The sequence below is a fragment of the Staurois parvus genome, unplaced genomic scaffold, assembly GCF_062004578.1.
Source record: "Staurois parvus isolate SC_StPar_1 unplaced genomic scaffold, SC_StPar_1.0 ptg000693l, whole genome shotgun sequence".
Lineage (NCBI taxonomy): Eukaryota > Metazoa > Chordata > Amphibia > Anura > Ranidae > Staurois > Staurois parvus.
The window spans coordinates 537028-551018 of NW_028318489.1; positions in this window are offsets into that span (position 1 = coordinate 537028).

Below are 13991 nucleotides of genomic sequence, written 5' to 3' on the forward strand. Positions count from 1 at the left end.
TTGTTTTGTTGAATTACTTGTATGCTTTGGGTCATTGTTCTGTTGCATCACCCATCCTCTGCGGAGCTTCAGTTGGCGGACAGATGGTCGTACATTTTCCTGCAAAATGTCTTGATAAACTCTGGAATTCATTTTCCCATCAATGACAACAATCCGTCCAGGCCCTGAGGCAGCAAAGCGGCCCCAAACCATGATGCTCCCTCCGCCATGTTTTACAGTGGGGATGAGGTTTTGATGTTGGTGTGCTGTGCCTTTTTTTCTCCACACATAGTGTTGTGTGTTCTTCCCAAACAACTCAATCTTGGTTTCATCTGTCCACAGTATATTTTGCCAGTAGTGCTGTGGAACATCCAGGTGCTCTTTTGCAAACTTCAAACTTGCTGCAATATTCTTTTTGGACAGCAATGGCTTCCTCCGTGGTGTCCTCCCATGTACTCCATTCTTGTTTAATGTTTTCCTTATTGTAGATGTGTCAACAAAAATGTTAGCTTGGGCCAGAGATTTCTGTAGGTCTTTAGCTGACAATCTGGGATTCTTCTTTACCTTATGCAGCATTCTGCACTGTGCTCTTGCAGTCATTTTTACAGGACGACCACGCCTAGGGAGAGTAGCAACAGTGCTAAACTTTCTCCATTTGTAGACAGTCTGTCTTACCGTGGACACATGAACATTAAGGCTTTTGGAGATACTTTTGTAACCCTTTCCAGCTTCATGCAAGTCAACAATTCTTGAACGTAGGTCTTCTGAGAGCTCTTTTCTGCGAGTCATGCTTCACATCAGACAGTGCTTCTTGAAACTAGTAAACCCAAAACAGGTGTGTGTTTTTTAAGGGCAGGACAGCTGTCAGCAACACATCCAATATCATCACACTGATTGGAGTCAAGGTTGGCTCATTCCTGGCTCCAATTAGCTCTGGGAGAAGTCATTAAGCTAGGGCTTCATATACTTTTTCCTCCCTGCACTGTGAATGTTTACATGTTATGTGCAATTAAACCATGGCAACATCTAATGTTTGTGTAGTATTATATTCAGCAGACTGTGTTCTTCAATTGTTGTGACTTGAATGACGTTCAGAGCACATTTTATGCCCAATTCATGCAAAACTCCACGTAATCCCAAGGGGTTCACATACTTTTTCTTGCAACTGTAGATGCCATTTTCTCCCACATCGTCTAGACAAACATGTTATAGGAAGCACAGTAATGTTCAGTATGACTAACTGCTACCTCTGGCTGTGAGGCAGAGCCCAAAAATAAACATAATCAAAGATTGCCAGTCAGGCAGGTCTTCCTGTAATAATATAATTTATGCAATAAAAATATAGCACCAATACCTGATTAGTATGGGAAAAACAGCACACTCTCCATCTTGTGGCAGACTTGAAATATTAACTATATATTTGTATACAACAGCTTTCCGCGGTACAAATACACTCAGCGCCACTTTATTAGGAACACCATGCTAGTACTGGATTGGACCCCATTTTTCCTTCAGAACTGCCTTAATTCTTTGTGGCATAGATTCAACAAGGTGTTGGAAACATTCCTCCGAGATTTTGGTCCATATTGACATGATAGTTTCTGCAGATTTGTCAGCTGCACATCCATGATGTGAATCTCCTGTTCCACCACATCCGAAAGGTGCTCTATTGGATTGAGATCTGATGACTGTGGAGGCCATTGGAGTACAGTGAACTCATTGTCATGTTCAAGAAACCAGTTTGAGATGATTTGAGCTTTGTGACATGGTGCATTATCCTGCTGGAAGTAGCCATCAGAAGATGGGTACACTGGCACCCAGTGTGGTCTTCTGCTGTTGTAGCCCATTCTACTTCAAGGTTCGATGTGTTGTGCATTCAGAGATGGTATTCTGCATACTTCGGTTGTAACAAGTGGCTATTTGAGTTACTGTTGCTTTTCTATCATCTCAAACCAGAGTGTATTAGTGCCGAGGATTGGGCACCAACTAGTGTGAGTGTATATTTGGTTGATTTTATTCATTTTTCCAATAAACCTACTATACTGTGAAACATTTCTCCTTCTGATTCTTGCTAACCTTGGTAAATTGGGAGACCATTGAGAAGATATACACTGATATTCCAAACTCTTGGGGACACAAAGCGCATTAGACCTTCTTTTAATTAAGAGGTCATGGATGGTTGGTGAGTGCAATATATTGTCACAATATATTGTCTTATGGTGGTGGAGCACAAAGGATCTGCATGGAGCAATTGATTTGGCACCACAAGATTATGCACCATTGCTTTGGATCTACAATCTGGTCTGGGACTTTTGTTTTTTGTTCTTGATTTTGGACTCATTAATATATATCACTTTTAGGTTTTTACATGTTTATATCACAGTTGGAATATTGTTCATCTAAATGCATTGAGCTGTCATGTGATTGGCTGATTAGCAATTTTTGTTAACAAGCAGCTGAACAGGTGTACCTAATAAAATAGCCGGTAAGGCTAGGTTCACATATGTGCGGGCGGTGCGGCTGCGGATCCGTCCGAAAATCCCTGCAGCCACACCACTCGCACAGAGGAATGAGGACCCGCGGGCGGGTGCCATTACTTCTAATGGCACGCCACCTACACTGGGAAACGCAACAATACTGGGAACCGAAGTTCCCATGCGGGCTGCATTTTTAGAAGAAGTGCAGGGACTTCCCTGTGTGTCACGGGGCACGGGAGCCCGCACAGCCACATATATGTGAACCAGGATTTCAGGGTACATTGTCAGGATAGAAATGAACTATGACGGTCTTGTATATATCATGAGTATTAGTTTACTTGGCCTATACACTATTCAGTGCCTATAGATATTAGAGAAAGTTTGCCCAGATTGGTGAATGTTCAAAGGTTTATAGGCACCTCCAGGACCCTGACTGATGCTCCAGAGCTGAGCCTTCCAAGAGGAAAGTTGATTGGTCAGGATTGATTTTCCTAACCAATCACTATTGTGATTGTGCTCCCCCCTTCTCCATAGGCAAGAACAAGCAACTTTTCCCTTAGTTAATGTCTTGATACTTTGCATATTTGCTGCTGCCCTTATTTTTGCTACCAGTCATTATCGATCCTTGACTTGTTTTTTGACTACGCTTCCTCCTGATCCCATCCAGCTACTACTTGTTACTCACTCTTTGCTCCCAGCAAATTGCGCCATTGACTAAATTTGCCCAAGCCAGTCTGAACCCAGCCTGAAGGTAAAGACCCCGCTAGAGCTAGGGGCTCCTCCTAGGCCACCGACAGCCTCCTCAGCACTCCATCTTCCACTTGACCCCCTGCTAGCATGGCTTTCCCATATTTATTGGCTTGCCATACTACCAGGGCCTCTTAGCCTGGGATTGACCAGACTCCCATAAATATACAGATTTAGGTCTCCACCCCTTCTGCTCACTGGCTTCTGGAAGCTTCCTTGGACCTCCAGAACCAGGTGAAGTGATAGAGTTCTAACCTGCTGACTCACCCAGTAATTTAATACTCACACAGTTGCCATGAGTCATACCACAATACATTTACTTAACACTAGTAGCATACTAGAGGGTGCTACATCTGTTTCATCAACTACCTGACATTCCCTTGCTCTCTTCCTGTTGGGGCAATCCAGAGGGCTGTGACTTTGCATTAGCATACAGCAAAACCCCACTCCACCATCAGGTGCTCTGGTGAAGACCAGCTAGTGCTCAGACCCCATGCCTCGGGTGAGCTTGTGTCATCTGCTAGGGGGATCTGCTTGTGTATTCTTGTGGTGACTGCATTAATTTAGTTTTTTGTAGGCATTTTTCCCTTTATTTTCACCGGGTGATCAAGTCAGTAACTCTTGGGATCTTATGCACTGCATGCAGAAACTGCAAGACTATACCAGCTGCTATCCGACCCTGCTATCAGTAGAATGCAACCACTGCAAGGAGCCTGTGACTATCACATGTGATTTCTGCAAACCAGCTGTTGATTGCCTGGGCCTTCTGCCACCAAGATCTGCAACTATTTGCATCAGAGAAAAATCAGGAATGCTGACCTACAGTACACCTGAGCAGACAACTGTCACTGAGACAGGTTCACAATCTGTGATCTTAGTGCCTGTAGAACCTTAGGTCCAGTACCAGTCATGCCTAACTTGTCCTTGCAGAGGCCCTAGGAGACTCAGAGTATAACGTGTTCACTGAGTCGGAAGTGGAAGATGCTGTTAATAGGGTCCATGGAGAGGATGTGGGTAGACAGGAAGGAAAAAGAGGAGGATTGGGGGAATGAGGAGGGCTCTTGCACCGTTGCCCCGGGACCTGCATATAAACCCACATTGTTAGTGTCCTTACCTTCAGTGCTGACAATCAATGAGCCAGCATAGATCTCGTAACTGTGTCCAGGTGTGACCATTGGTACCTGAGGGGGCCCCCAAGGAAAAGGAAAAAGACCACCTACCTACCTGCAGTGCCCCTCAAAAATTGAAATGGGAGAGTTACATAGTGACCACCAGAATGACTTACCTGCTGTTTGTGCCAAAGCTCAAGATATGCGTCTCCTGACTCCTATGTGTTGCTTGGGTGTGAGAACGTCAAGGAGGCAACCAGGGGCGGACTGACAACTCATGGGGCCCCTGGGCAATAGGGGATCATGGGACCCCTGTGTCCTTGCCCAAACTCAAAAAAAGCCTATGAAAAAGGTACCAGGGGCATCTCATGGGGCCCCCTACTGACCCCTCTCTTATTGTAAATAAGAGAGTAGCTCAAGCGTATGGACAACCATATGTGCCAGAGGACCTCCTGAATGAGACTGAGCTACTTAGAGGACAATACTATGAGGATGCTAAATGGGACTATTTGGCAGTGTCTGAGACCTACAGAACTAAGGGACTGCCATCTGGTTTTGGATACAAGTTTATTATTTATGTAATATAGGTATTTCTATAGCACCAACAATTCACACAGTGCTCTACATACAGTACTGTACATTCATAACAGTCTCTGCCCTCAAGGATCTTACAAGTTAAGTTCTCAATCTAATAGGACCATTTTTGACAGGAGCTAATTAAATGAACCTACCAGCATGTCTTTGGAGTGTGGGAGGAAACTCAGGGAAGCACAGGGAGTGCATGCAAACTCCATGAAGTGTCAGTTTTTTTAGCTGCATTTATCCACCTGGGGCATCTTTATGGATATGAGGTACCATTCATAGACCTGGCAAGAATGAGTCTGAAATTTGTATCCACACCTTAGACAAGAAAAGGAGGCCTGTCAAGCTGCCAGATCCATGGTACTGCTGGTAGACTGCCATGGACTTTTCCCTGCTGGAGGAACCCTTCTTCTGTGATTTATTGCTGCTGTGAGAAGGAAAACTGCTTTGCCAGTAGTGTCATTATGTATGTGCTTGAGAAGACTGCTGGGCCTCTTGTTCCTGGTAGCTATAGTAACAATATATGTTCCTGGATAGGAAAATGGCTGGCTTCTGTTCCCTGTGCCAGTAGTGCTGTTATGTTTCCTGAGAAAATGTCTGGCCTCTTTGTACTTGTTGCCAGTGGTAACAACATGTGATCCTGTGTGAGAAGAATGCCGGCCTTGGAAGGGTAGCTGCCTATCTGAGCCTACAGAGGCCTAAATAACCAGAAACTGACCTGCAGCAGATATCTTAAGAATCACATGTGCCCATGAGCCAAATCCGGCCTGCCAAGCCAATTCATGTGGCCCTTGCACCTGTCCTGCAACTGCGGCACCCTATTGTCTCCGCCCCCACTTTTTCTCAGCTGTCAGAAGCAAGAGGAGGACAGAACTCCTCCCCTTCTCTGGGAAGCTGCGGAGAGGCTCATCCCTGCCTCCCCGTTTCAGCAGTTGGCAGCAGAGAGGAGGACAGAATTCCTACTACAGATCTGTTCCTCTCTATGCAGCCTCAGAACCCCTTTGTCTCTGCCTCCCCTGGTCTCAGCATTCAGCAGTCTCTGGCAACTGACTCCAGCCCTACTCTGTTCCTCCTCCAAACAATGCACTTTCTGCTTCCCATCTCCGTCCCCAGCTTCTTCCTGGCAGCAGCACAAGGTACAGGGAGTGCACTCTGATGTAAGAGAGGGTGGGGGACTTCTGATGGTGGAGGGGCTCTTGACATCTGATGTAAGTGTGGGGTGCTCTGGACATCTAGTCTTACAGATACAACTGGCACTTTGAGGGCAACCATAATACTGATGTGGCTACTAGGTTTCTGTGTGTTCTTCCATCCGTGTTGATATCTTCCAATCATTGTTCCCAAAACGACTCATTCCCTTTTATGGGGGGTTGTTTACGTTAAAAGATACTTTTCTTCTAATGAGTCACCTAGGGTGAGACTCCGGATGAAGGCGCCATATTAATTATCATTGTTCTGTCAACTTATATCTGATTGTTTACTTAAGAGAGTAAGGAATTTAAAGAGCAAGAAGCAGAAAGTAGCAAGACTATAAAATTGTCATTTTACTGATCATCTAATAAAACGTGGACTGTCTATCACAATCCACTACACCGTGATCAAGGTGAGTTTGACACCCCTGACCTACAGAATCTAAGCTGGCCTGTGGCAGAGGCCTAAGCAACTAGAGGATAGTTGCCCATCTGGGCCAAAAAAAATATTGTAATGGTCTACTGTGCAGAGGACTTTTTGCTGCTGTTTTGGGCCTCCTGTATTCCTGATCCTCTCTCTATAAGACAATCAAAACAAAAAATGTGCAAAAAGACTCTGAAGGGGTGAATTGTGTCTGCTGGTCTTGAGTTGTTGGGTGCAGCTACAGTGCAGGTAACAACTGGGAAGCCTAAGAAGACCAAAATCCCACAACTCCTTCGAGGATGCGTGCTACTAAGGAAACCGCTAGAAATACACTCATCTCAGGAAAAGAATGTTTTTATGGTTGTACTGCACAGAGATCAATTTTCTACAAACTTCTAGGTTCTACATTTGTAGTACAACAACACATCTAGAACATTCCCACTGAATAAGTGGAAAGGCACAAAAATGCATTTATTGTGCACTTGTCATCCATGTACTGAATGATCGTACTTATTGCCTAGTGTCGCTTACTCATCTTGTAATTTTATAGCTGTGACATAAAAGGCTCTGATTCATACATCAAAAGTGTAAACTACAAAGTGTGCGGCCAGCTTTATGTCTAGTCAGCTCAAGTGAAGGTTGTGGAACTTCATGAAGATCTGGCATGAAATACTACTCTGATGCTTACTGTGAAGGAATCTTAAATAAAGCCATTGTGTTTGGTGACACTACAGGGGGATAAGGTCCAGTGGAACAAGGTGGAGGTTCTAGTGATTTATGAATGAAAGTGAAGCGTTTATTGCCTGTTCATTCTCCAGGGCTTTCTTTCATGTCTTTTATGCAGGGTGGGTCATTCCATCTGCTGGAGTGTACAGTGAGTGTTGGAGAACACATTCAATGTGATACACGTCAGTAGACACAAATCATCTGCTCACATTTAATAGAACCTTTTCTTCTGATACTTTACACCACTCCTTACTTACAATTCAGCTTTTATGGTAGTTTGGTGATGTAAGGGCACGTTGTGTCCCTTAAAGAAGAACTCCGGGAATTTCGGGGTCGTGTTCGCACTGCATGGGTTAACTGCTCATTTTTGTCTAGCAGAGATACTTACCTAATTTGCTGATCCTCCAAGCGCAAGACCGGCCTCTGCCGCTTCTGCCCCTGCCTGCATGCTAGTGGTCTTGTGCAAGGACTGTTCCTGAGGTTATCACTCCCAGACCAGCTCTGGACGTGAGAATGGCAGGAACAATCCAATGCTGGACGTGGGGGAGTGCTGTTTTCTGGAGGATTGCCGGATCAGGTGAGTGTAGCCTTTCTGTGTGACCCCGGACAAAATGAGCAGTTAGCCCATGCAATGTGGGCACAGCCCCACTGTATGGAAAAAAAATTCCTAGATTTCTGCTCTCTAAGAAAACCTACAATTTTATTTCCAAACTATGGTGCTAAGAAGCTCACATATAGCCAGAGAGGTCTGTTTTAGGCCTAATTAGATCACAATCATGTAGATATGTCCAGAAATTTCAAGGTTGACTGATATCCACTTTAGGGTGAACAGACAGTCCCTGATTTGAAGTGGTTGTTCCTGAGAAAGGGTGTCCCCAGATTTGTCCACGATTCTCCAATAGTGTCCCTGGCCCACAGGGTGATATATTCTGGCATTGTAACATTTTTATTGGAAAGCCACTATATGCTTTACTTACTTTTGACATTCTGTGCATTATTTACTCCTGACCCCTGCTCTGTGCGTTACCCACTCCAGACCCCTGCACTCTGTATGTTATGCACTCTTGACTTGAAAAAAGAAGGCACTGCATGCCTTCATTAGCCCCACCCATTAAAAAAGGACATGGTCAGTAAGATGTCCCCAGAAGATCATGTCAACTGGGCTACAGAACAGCTGTGATACTCAATGGTTCAGTAGTATCCAAAAGTAATGGATCACTTACATACAGGCCCAGACTGGTTATGGGGCACACCAGGCATTTACCTGGTAGGCTGGGGCTGCCTGGATAGGAGGGGTGGCCAGGCGGCACATAGAGGAACCGATCCCTGCCTTTCACTCCTGCCACCACTGAATGCCCGCCTCTCCCTTATGCAGACATTCAGTGATGATAGGAGATAAATGCAGGGATCGGTTCCTCTATGTCCTGGCTGGCTTCCCCCCTATCCATCTCCTGCTGCCCTGGGCTCCTGTATACTCCCCTGGTGGCCAACCCCCCCTCATCCCTCGCAGCACTGCTGGGATCCCCAATCTCTGCGGCTGCTGCGGCGGATCTGTCAGGATAGACTCTCCCCTGTGGCTCTGAGCTGAGAGAGTATCTCTCTCACAGCCCAGAGCCAGCACTGACAGTCCTTCCCCCCCCCCACTACCACCACCACAGATGGAAGAGGAGAGAGAAAGCTGGTTCTACTCCTCCTCCTCATGCCCTCTCCTCCTGTGTCTGCCCCACCCACACTCCCCAACAGGGCTCCTAAAAAAAAAATAATTAAATATACAGTATTTTGTAAAAAATAATTCAAAAAAAAAAACAACCTACTAACTTTAGTGGCAGAACTACCAGGGTCACAAAGGTCGCTCTTGCGACCGGGCCCTGTCTTTCAAAGAAAGGGTCCCTGGACTTCGGGCTGCTCAGTCTAAAATGCCCAGGCCTTTTTTTTTGTCCCAGTCTGGGCTTACTAACATATACTGTATATGAGGCCCATCACAGTCATGTTTATTTGGAATGAGGTATGCCCTGTAAGGGGTGGTTGGTTGGAATCTGTATGCCTTCTTTTTTCCTTCTCCTTCTCTTTATCTCAATCTTGACAGCAGAGGACATTCAGATGTGTAAGGGTAATATGACCACTTGAAGAATTTTTTGGGTTCAACACAGTCATCAACATAAGGCCTTATTCACATTTATTATTATTATACAGGATTTATATAGCGCCAACAGTTTGCTCAGCGCTTTACAATATAACGGGAGACAATACAGCAACAATACAGTTCAATACAAGAGGGATAGGAGGGCCTGATCCTGGGAGCTTACAATCTAAGATGGGTGCATCTCTCCTTGTACACCCGTGCAGAGTTCTGCGTTTACCCACGCGGGAGGCATAGTTGGAGCTGGGCTGTTTAAATCAATGACAGGCAAACGGCTGCGGGACCAACGCATGGATCAGATTGCAGATAGACTACATTCAGAGCCATGCGTCAGTCCTGCATGGTTGTATATTCAGAGCTGTGCATTAGGATCCATGCAGTCATCTGTCTGTCATTGATTTGAACAGGCTGGCTACATGGACCACCTGTGCTTCCCAGGTGGGTATACGGGCCCTCTGCATGCGTGTACGGGTGCGTGTGCCCATGTGAATGAGCCCTAAAAAGGGATGGGTCTAACAGCAACTGTCAGAATCTATGCAGATATGACCACACTACACTACCATTTAGTCCTCATGCACACGGGGCGATTTGATAACGCTGGTTACGTTAGCTGTGTGAAGTCACGTTAAAAACCGGAGTTTTTCAGCTTTTTTAGCGTTTTTGCATTAGCGTTTAGCTGCGATTGCTTTACATCTTTTTTTAGCAGTTTTGCATTAGCGTTTAGCAGCATCTTGCCATGATTTGCGGCATTTTCCGCGTTTGCGAGGTTTTTTTAACAAAAAAATTTTTTTTTGTGGTCAAAAAATGTCCAAACATGCCAGTTTGCAGCGTTTTACCGCTTTTTGCTGCGTTTTGCTGCGTTTTTCAGCATTAGACCATTTTTTAGCGTTTTTGCATTAGCGTTTAGCTGCGTTTTGCCGCAGTTGTTTTACATCTTTTTTAAGCAGTTTTGCATTAGCGTTTAGCAGCTTCTTGCTGTGATTAGCGGCGTTTTTCTACCAAAAAAATTTGGTCAAAAAAGTCCAAACATGCCAGTTTGCAGCGTTTTTCCGCTTTTTGCTGCATTTTTCAGCGTTAGAGCATTTTTTAGCGTTTTTGCATTAGCGTTTAGCTGCATTTTGCCGCAATTGTTTTACAGCTTTTTTTAGCGGTTTTGCATTAGCATTTAGCGGCAACTTGCCATGATTAGCGGCATTTTCCATGTTTGCGGGGTTTTTTTAACAAAAAAAAAATTTTTTGTGGTCAAAAAAAGTCAAAACATGCCAGTTTGCGGCGTTTTATCACTTTTTGCTGCATTTTTCAGCGTTAGAGCATTTTTTAACATTTTTGCATTAGTGTTTAGCTGCGTTTTGCCATGATTATCGGCGTTTTTCCACATTTGCAGGGTTTTTTTTTACCAAAAAATAATATTTTTTGTTCAAAAAAGTCCAAACATGCCAGTTCACACCGTTTTACCGCTTTTTGCTTTTCAGCGTTAGAGCATTTTTTAGCGTTTTTGCATTAGCGTTTAGCTGCGTTTTGCCACGGTTGTTTTACCGATTTTTTTTTAGCGGTTTTGCATTAGCGTTTAGCGGCGTCTTGCCGTGATTAGTGGCGTTTTTCCGCATTTGCTGGGTTTTTTTAACCAAAAAAAAATGTTTTCTGGTCAAAAAATGTCCAAAAATGCAAGTTTACCACTTTTTGCTGCGTGTTTCAGCGTTAGAGCATTTTTACAGCTACACAAACTCCTCTAGAAATCCACTAGTTCTGGGTTTTTTTCCCACCAAAAACCGCTGATTCCAGTCTGTGTGTGTATGGACACATAGGATAACATGCTGGGGGGTTTACTGGCTGTAGAAAAACACGTCAAAAAGCCAAAAACAGCCGCTGTAAAAACGTCCCGTGTGCATGAGGACTGAGTGTTCAAAACTCCTTTGAGAAGTGGCATGTCACAGGGTGCATTCACACCTGCAGCCAGGGGGCAGTAAACCTAGGTGTTTGAGCCATGATTTTAGCGCCCCTTGATCACGCATTTGAACACAGATATGCAGCCGCTCAGTCTGTACACATGCCATGGCTGTAATATTGGGTTTTGTGGCAAAAATTAAACAGCATGTCACATTTGTCAGGCGTCACTGCTGCTGAACCTGCCTCATACAAGTCAATAGGGCAGCACTTCAACCACGTACAATGCAGTGAGGAGGCGACAGATCAAACTCCTCTGAAAAGCGATTCAACGTGGATGGCTTTTCAGAGGGGTAGCAAAAAAAATTGACAAATCACATTTTGCTTATGAAATATGTCATGGTTTATTGTAAAATGTATTTAAAACAGTGCTCACAAGAATAAGGAATGAATCACCTAAAATGTTCACAGCCAGGCTAAAACTGGCACAACTCGGGCAGAATCATATATCTCTCGAATATATCCAAACACCCACTGCAGCCAGCAGGGTGCACTAGACATGTTTGATTCATTTCCTTACGAATTAAAATTCGGACAAAAAACTTTTGTTATTCGGAGATTTGGATGTATTCGAAATATCTAAATTACACTAGTAACGTATTTCAATTAATCTGAAATAAAACATAAAAAATTATAATAAAATTAATTATCAGAATTCGAAAATGAATTTGAAAATAAATTTGAATTCGAAATGGAAACATATTGCAATAAATACAGTAAAGTGTGAAAGTGAAATAAGATGACGATTTCTACTTAGGCTGCTTTATAGAATAGAACAGAAAAGAATAGAATAGAATAAAACAGAATAAAATATAAAAGAATAGAATAAAAAAGAACAGAATATAAAAAAGAAATAGAATAGAATAAAGCAGAATAGAAAATAAAGGAACAGAATAGGACAGAATGGAATATAAAATAGAATAGAATAGATTAGAATAGAATAAAATAAAACAAATATGTCCGTCTTTCGCAAATTCAAATTGTCGTTTTTCGGAGATTTGGATGTATTTGAATTTCCAAATCACAATAGTAATGAATTTCAATTAATCCTAAACATACATTATAATGAAATTAATTATCTGAATTTGAAATGGAAACTTGTTGCAATAAATACAGTAAGGTTTAACACCCTCCCTATAGCCTATAGCAAATTGACGGCCGGGCGGGACACTCACCGTTGTGACTGGGCGTTATATGACCTCCTGTTAAAAGCAGCCGTTCACACGGCCTTGGGGCCGCACAGCAGCACAATCTGTCCACGGGACACAGCCCGTTGCCAGTGTCATGTGTCTCCGCTGTGACCAATCACATTTTCACTGGAGGGGATCTAATTTTGCAGGGTGGTCTATTGTTGCTGGGGAGTCAATGTTGCCGGAAGGGATCTAATTTGGAGGGAGGGGGGTTCTATTGTTGCTTTCTGATGGGAGATCTGTTGTTGCTGCTTGGGGTCTATTGTTGCTGGGGGGATCTATTTTCACTGGAGGGGATCTATTTTTGCAGGGTGGTCTATTGTTGCTGGGGGGTCAATTGTTGCCGGAAGGGATCTAATTTTGATGGAGGGGTGTCTATTGTTGCTTTCTGATGAGAGATCTGTTGTTGCTGCTTTGGATCTATTGTTGCTGGGGGATCTATTTTCACTGGAGGGGATCTATTTTTGCAGGGTGGTCTATTGTTTCTGGGGGTCAATTGTTGCCAGAAGGGATCTAATTTTGAGGGAGGGGCGTCTATTGTTGCTTTCTGATGGGAGATGTGTTGTTGCTGCTTGGGATCTATTGTTGTTGGAGGGATCTATTGTCACTGGAGGGGATCTATTTTTGCAGGGTGGCCTATTGTTGCTGATGGGTCAGTTGTTGCCGGAAGGGATCTAATTTGGAGGGAGGGGGGTCTATTGTTGCTTTCTGATGGGAGATCTGTTGTTGCTGCTTGGGGTCTATTGTTGCTGGGGATTTATTTTCACTGGAGGGGATCTATTTTTGCAGGGTGGTCTATTGTTGCTGAGGGGTCAATTGTTGCAGGAAGGAATCTAATTTTGAGGAAGGGGGGTCTATTACTGCTTTCTGATGGGAGATCTGTTGTTGCTACTTGGGGTCTATTGTTGCTGGGTGGGTCTATGGTTGCTGGCTGAAGGGGATCTTTTTTACTGCTTCTCTTGTTATCAGTAACAAATTCCATACAAAATGATACTTGGCTCTGTATTCTCTAAAAGGAGTGGTACTGGGAGGTGCAACCAAAGGACGGTGCTTGAAGGTGGGTAGGGGGGTGGAAACAAGGGGTGACTTAGAAGGGGGGGGGGTCCTGCACCTCTTCTCTGAGAAAAAAAGGCCCTAGTTCTAAGTAATGAGTAAAGGTGCTCCCAACATAAATATATTCAACGTCTGTGTGTTACAAGAACTCCACAAAGCATATAAACTTGTGCCAATGTAAATGTGTAGCATAAACAGCGCCAACACCATGCATGCTACACCTCTGTGCTCGCAGTATGTTCACCTTCCCTGTATGACACAAAGACCAATCCTGGTTATAGAACGCTTAACGTTGCTTTAAATGCATACATTTCACGTCTCCAGACTTTGCCGGGCCTTCTGCCAGAATCAACAGATATAAGCGGTGACTGGCCCTTTAAGGATCAGGACCTCTCCAATGGACTACTCTATGCATACTCAAACAGCAGAG